At 29.4% G+C, this 7,561-nt stretch overlaps 1 pseudogene; it reads right to left on the reverse strand.

Annotated features, from left to right (window-relative positions):
- Positions 1-5,164: 5,164 nt before the first annotated feature.
- On the reverse strand, positions 5,165-6,503 carry LOC124909648 (annotated as a pseudogene).
- Between the last annotated feature and the right edge of the window lie 1,058 nt (positions 6,504-7,561).

Genomic DNA, 7,561 nt, shown 5'->3' on the forward strand with positions numbered 1-7,561 from the left:
TTATTTTATATACTATGAAAATTTTGTGTAATACAAAAGATAAAAATAAAAACAAAAATAAAATAAATTTAAAAAAGACTATAATAATATATATTTAATGTTTAAAATTTTTAAAATTTTTAATAAATCACGAATAATATTTAAAATAAAAATAATAAAATTCTCCCATTCCATATTTTATTTACTTCGGTAAAACAATTTATCTTATCACATATTTTATCATATATTTTTTCGAATGAATATCTTATCTCGTGACCTTACACTTTCACTTTGTCAATCAAATATTTGATTCATATTTTTTTAATATTTAGCATCGTGACTTCATACTTTGGTCAATCAAATATTTGATTCATATTTGTTTAACCACTTTCAATTGATATCGGTTTATTATCCATCGATAAACCACATCACAATCACACTTGATTAAAGGGTTATAATTATTTTATTAAGTTACAAGTTCAAAACATGCATACATCATTTTTAATTTTATTTTTAACCTTTTTAAGGTTATTGGCGAGTCAACCCACAATCCGACTCAAGTATCCATTTACTCTCACATATATATCCAAATTAACCAAAACTCTCGACCCGTCAATACAGACATTTTAAAAATTAAGCATAATTATATATAGAGAGATTAGTTAATTAAAAAGTTGAATTTATATTGATAAAATGTCCCACGTTCATCAAATTTGGTGTTGAAAATAAAAATATAAAGTGTTGTTAGCCTAGTTGGTTAAATGGTTGTACTTGTTTTATTATGTTACAAGTTCAAAATATACATATATAATTTTTAATTTATTTTGAATCGTTTTAAGTTTATGGGTGTGTCAACCCACAATCCGACTCCAATATTTATTACTTTCACATATATATCCAAATTAACCACAACTCTCGACCCGACAATTCGAACTTTTTAAAAATTAAGCATATATATATATATATATATATATATATATTTGTCTTTATAAAATACTTTTGAGAATGGGACAACTGAAATAAATTTTTTCATTCAAAATATTAATTAAAATATATATGCAAAGTCTTGTAAAAAATAATCATGCACCATCTTGTTGATATGAATGCCAGAAAATTCTTGTTTCAAACCAAATTCTACCGATATTTTGAATAATTACTCTATTATAATTTTGAAAAATTTATAACAACATGTACACCTATATTAATGTTATTTGAAAAGTCGAAATATTAATTAAAATCATAGTTTTAAAACCTGACCCGATCATCAACCCGGTGAAGAGAGTGGGTCACTAGGTTACTAGTTCAAACGGTGAGTCAACTAGTTCAACCATTGAGTTTATAATAATAAAAATAGGAAAAATCCATAAAATTGTTTATACAATAATAGTCAAAGTAGAGATCAAATTTCAAAATATTGTTTCGCAATTACAATTTGTTCATTGCCTCTATTAGGGACAACATAATTAAAATAAACACAAACTCTTAAGTCCAAATTTTGAAAATAAAATAATGACAATAACATAAAAGAAGTTGAAATAAAAGAGACATAACTAGATTATGCTAGAGGAAAAGCTTCAAATCAAACTACAACCTCCAATTTTTGGATAATTATGTTTTTATCTAGAAAAGAAAGTAGATTTAAGTTATGACTTAGAATGCTATCTTTAATCATTTTTTTAGTCTAGTAAAAAAGGAATTAACTTGTTCAGGTAGGAGGTGGAACTTGAGGTTAATGAAAGAGTTTGTAATTCTTATGTAGAACTAAAAATCGATAATCTACCCAGATAGAACTAGAAATGGGTAAACTCAATGGAAACAAAAAAAATAGGGAAAGGAAAATTGAGAAAGTAATAATTGAAAAAGAAAAAAAAAAGTGATTTTTTTAAAATAAAAACAATAGGATAAACCATAAACCAGTTGTGTTAACTCAGGCTTCCGGATTTCCGGTCCAACTAGCGGCCAACCCGGATTTAATTAGATTATTGCATTTTTGATTTTTTCATTAACGAGCCTAATTTGACGACCGGTTCACCGGGTTTGTGAGTTTGACCGGACCGTGTTTCAAAACTATGATTAAAATATATATGCAAAGTGGTAAAAAATAATTATTCATCATTTTGTATGTCAACTCCATCCAATTCTTGTTTCGAATTCTACAAATATTTTAAATATTTATGGTATTATAATTCTGTACAACTTATAATTACATGTATCTATACATTAGCGTTATTATATATATATAATATATATATAATATCGCGGATTAATCACATATGTTTATAAAATTATTTTATTGTATAGTTTTCTTGAATTAATTAATGATACACTAAGTATGTTCCGTCTTAATTTAATAATTAGTTTGAGATGTAATTGTGTTAACAATAGGGCTGAAAATGAGACGAGCTGCTCGTGAGCTGCTCGCGAGTAGCTCGGTCAAACTCGAGCTTGAGCATGCTCGAGCTCGACTCGTTATATAATCGAGCCGAGTTCGAGTAGTTATATACTCGGCTCGAGTACTCGACGAGCTACTCGAATATATATAATTTATATTAATATATTTTATATTTAATTTATATTTTATATTATATATATATTTTTTAATTTATATTTTATATTTTATATTTTATATTTTATATTTTATATTTTATATTTTATATTTTATATTTTATATTTTATATTTTATATTTTATATTTTATATTTACTTTTTATAATATAAAAAATTGTAATACTTTAATTAAATATAAAATATGAGTATTAAAATATAAAATATAAATTTATACCATAAATGGCTAAATCCCTAAGGGGCACCCTCCCACTTCATTCTTCTCCAGTTCTCCTCCAAAGTCCAAAGTCCAAAATCCCTAACCCTAACCTTTCTCCTCCAAAATCCCTAACCTCTTCTCCTCCATAGTTTATTCGGACAGCCGCCAACAAAGAACTAGGTTTTCATCAAACGAGAAAGCAAACGTCACCAAGGAGCTCAATGCAAAGCACCAAAAGATTTTCATCGTTTTCCCCTTTTTTATTTTCATTTCAATTTCTTCTTTATTCTCTTTCGATCTTGCATAGATTCGATATGTTATACTTCCGATCTGTCAACAAAGAACTAGATTCTCTTCAATTTAATATCTGCATTTAGGAATCTTGCTAATATGAATACTGTAATACTGCATTTAAGTCTGTACTCTGTAATACCTAAATATTGTACTAATTTAATATATTGTATGTTTGGACTTTGGATTTTAGATATTTTTAGTTAGAATGGTTATGTTTTAAGTTGAATGTTTTAATGTGTAATGTTGTGTGTTCTATTTGATTTTGATGGAATGTTTATGTTTTAGGTGAAATGAATAATTCTATATGTTTATTCATTTTGTTGTGATCTTTTGATATATTGAAAGTGTGAAACTATTTAGTTGATATGTTTTAATTTTGTATGTTTCGAGTCGAGCTCGAGCTCGAGCTATAAATCGAACTAATCGAGTCGAGCTTGGTAAAATTCAAGTTAATCGAGTCGAGTTCGAGTCGAGCTCGAGTACTTATTTTGAGTTCGAGTTCGAGCTCGAGCTTTAATTTTGATACTCGATCGAGCTCGAGCTCGAGTTCGAGCCGTTGAAATTTTTTCGAGCTCGAGCTCGACTCGACTCGTTTTCAGCCCTAGTTAACAATAGTTATAATTTGAAAACCAAAATATGACATCTGTTATAATATTATAATATTGAACTAAACATATTCAGATGTTATAATTAATTTTCAAAAATTATTTTGTTCATTTTTGTCAAGAAATAAATATCTTAAACAGATATAGTTTAACATTTAAAAGATAAAAAATTATTAACACTTAAAAAAAATCATCAATAAATAGAGGTAAGTGTATATGTGATGAAACTATACAAATATTTAAAAAGTATATATAATTAATTGATATTTTTCAATAAAATTAAAATATTCTAAAATTACTATTTAAAATATATAGAGACATATGAGGGGGTAAAGAGGCATATGAAGGATTAAAGAGACATATTAAAAAGTAAGTGTGAGTCAAAAGATGATGGTCAATTGGAGGATTAGTGGTTGGTTTGACGATGGATAAGAGGTGTGTGATCGATTGGATTTGGTTGTTGATTTATTGAAATGAGGTAAAAGAGGTCGATTAAGATTGATTGGTTTGCCAAAACATAAAGAGACAAATGAAAAAGTGTGAGTCACAAGAGGTCGACTAAGATTTGGTAGGTGGTTTACCGAGTAGATAATGAGGCATATGAAAAAATGTTAGTCAAAAGAGACCGACTAAGATTGGTGGGTGGTTTGGCGAGGGGAAAAGAGGTGTGAAAATGTGTGAGGTCACAAGATGAAATGGTTATTGGAATTTGGTAGTTGGTTTGCCGAAATGAGGATAATATAAGAGGTTTTCTTAACACATTAGATATTAGTGGTTAAAAATATATGAATGAAATGTTGATTGACCGAAGTGATCGAAATTATAATTGGTGAGTGCTTTGTCAATGGATAAAGAGACATATAAAAAGTGTGAGTCACAAGATGAGAGGTTGATTAAGAGATTGGTGATGGTTTGACGAGAATAAGAGTTGTGTGACAGTGTGTGAGGTCACGATATTATATGTCGATTAAAATTTGGTGGTGGATTTACCGAAATAGGGGTAAAAAAAACACTAGTAAAAAATCCTCTATATCGATCGTTAATACTTTAATTATCAATTGGTATCGGAAAATACCGATTGAATTTAATCCGATCGTCATCAATAGCTAGAATCTCTCTCAGTATTACAAATTCAAGGTATACCGATTGGACTCTAACCAATCGGTATAAGGTAATATACCGATCTAGTGACTATGAGCCAACCCAACTAATATTATACACAAAATGCCATTTTATAACCAAAAAAAAACTATCTCCATAGTTGATCAACCGGTTTCCACCTCAGCATTACCCTTAATAATGTGTTTATTGTACATTGATTTGGCAAAATGCTCTTTTATCAAGGGCAGTAAATTATAAATGACAATGCTTTGTACATGTAGTTGTATTCTTCTTATCAATTTAGTTGTTATGTCCAACAACAAACATATGCATTTTCATTTGCCTGAAAAACCACAACCCCCGGATCCTCCTATAAAATCCTAAACCTTAATTTCAAAGAAAAATATACCTCCATTCATGAATCATGGCCTTATCTTCCTTCCACGCTTGGCCAGTTTTCCGTGAACCTTATGTGCCGCATCCGCAATATTATTTAGAGGAGGGTAACTCCAGCTCTCAGACATCTGCGCACTCTCACTCGTTCATTATTATTTTTCACCCCAATCAATATCTAAATTAACTCATTTTAAATAATTTACATCCTCAAGACCCATAAAAGGTCTGACTAGACCTCGATCACGCAAAGACTTGTGGAATTCCATAAAATTCCATTTACAGAGTTCTCCCCCAATCACATAAACTGGTTTCCTGCAATAACACATCCGCATCTACTTTTATTTATATATATATATATAGTCATCATCATACCCAGTGCTGCAAGCTTCACTCAGCATGTTGACTGAATCAGCACTAATGATAAACGAATCTACCCAAGCTGGATCACCCATGTGCGGATTTGGCCCTATATAAAGGTCCACATATGACATAACATTAAATAAAATTAATTAATTTCAGAAGAAGCCCCCAAGTGGTTAGTACATTGGTTGTCCCATATGAATACTTTTGTATGATTTCCCATATCCTTTATTATGAAACTGGATATCTGTTTATACCATTATACATTACTTTTTTAGTACAAGAGAAAAAGAATCAGTGGAAAGGACAAAAAAGTAACTTCTTAGGTGTTCTCTTTGAGAAGGATATTCAAACACTCCCACAACTGACAAGAACATTGTGTAAGGTTAAAACAAGCTGATTCTCAAGGTCCAAACCGTATCGACAGTGACCTACATTCAAAATTATTCCAATCTTTTTTATATTATATAAAAGTTTTGAACTTGATGAATCAGTTAAAAACCTGTAGGTCCTTCAATGTTAAGGACCAGTAGGGACTTAGGAATGGAGGCAAACTAATCATGCTAGGTGATGGTTGCTTTTTTAAGATGAATCAATTTGATTAGGAGATCCCAAAGTGAGGACCTGAACAAAATGCCATCACTCGGTCCTAGACATGACAAAGCAAAGTGAGTTCAAAGTGATCCCAAGGAAAGATTTAGCAAGTAAGTTATAAATTCACTATATATCTAATTGATTGAATAATGGTTGAATCATACAATTTGTCAGCCAAAATATCTATGTATAAGGACAAATAAACAGGACTCTCTAACGATTAATCTGAGATCGCGCAAGGATGAGAAAAATTGATGAAATGAAAACATAATTCTCAAACATACGACCTAGATTCTGTAAAAAAAGGAAAATGGACAGATTAATGATGTAAATGATGATTACCTGACCAAACTTAGTCTGGAGATTGGAAAACTTCTTACGAGCATCGTCGGAGACAATAAGCTTGGCCATACCTTCCCAGTCAATATTCTTTCCATCCTTGAATGTGACATCTGGGGGTCTTGGCAAATAACTTTTCCACCATTTGAAACAAGTTGAAAGCAGTCAAGGTTTTGGAAACAAATTTTAAGGATGATAGTAGATGAATGATAGTTTTTGTTGGGTATTTTGAATAATTTTTCATTAAGCTAAAGTTATTTATAACTAAATGACTAGTCAGGAGCTAATAAATTGAAAAATACAATAAGATAGTTTTTGTTGGGTATTTTGAATAATTTTTCATTAAGCTAAAGTTATTTATAACTAAATGACTAGTCAGGAGCTAATAAATTGAAAAATACAATAAGCTAATTTCATCTTCTCTTCACGAATCACATGCTCAACCTAATAATATAAAAAAACAAAAAAAAAAAAGTTCTTCAATGACCTAATAAGTAGTTTTACAGAGAACTTCAATCAATGAATAAGTATTTCACCTTCTTCGTCGTTCTATTTTCTTCGATCTTTCTGGCAGTGGGGAGCGAGTTTCAGAAAGGAAAAAAAATTACTCTCAGATGGTTAATTAAATGAGAAATACCGATTAGATTAACACCAATCGGTACTAGGCCTAATAAACGCGCGCAAAATTGCCATCATTTTTTTAAGGTTTTTAAGGATATACCGATTGGTTTTAACCCCAATCAGTATTATTAATGGGCTTTTACCGATTGATTGTAACACCAATCGGAATTATTAGAATAATACCAAAACATATTATAGGTGTTAATCTAATTAGGAAGATTCCCGTGCAATGCACACGAATAAAAATATAAATAAAATAAATTTATTAAAAAATAATAATACTATATATTTAATATTTACAATTCTTAATAAATCAAGAATAATATATTAAAATAAAAATTAGAATGCTCTCTTTCGACATTTTATTTATTTCGATAAAGTAACTTATCTTCTCACATATCTCATCACATATTTTTTTTAATGAACCTATCATCTCTTAACCTTACACTTTCACTTTAGTTAATCAAATATTTAATTCATATTTTATAATATTTAACATTGTGACCTCA

Source organism: Impatiens glandulifera, chromosome 7 (assembly GCF_907164915.1).
Source record: "Impatiens glandulifera chromosome 7, dImpGla2.1, whole genome shotgun sequence".
Classification (NCBI taxonomy): domain Eukaryota; kingdom Viridiplantae; phylum Streptophyta; class Magnoliopsida; order Ericales; family Balsaminaceae; genus Impatiens; species Impatiens glandulifera.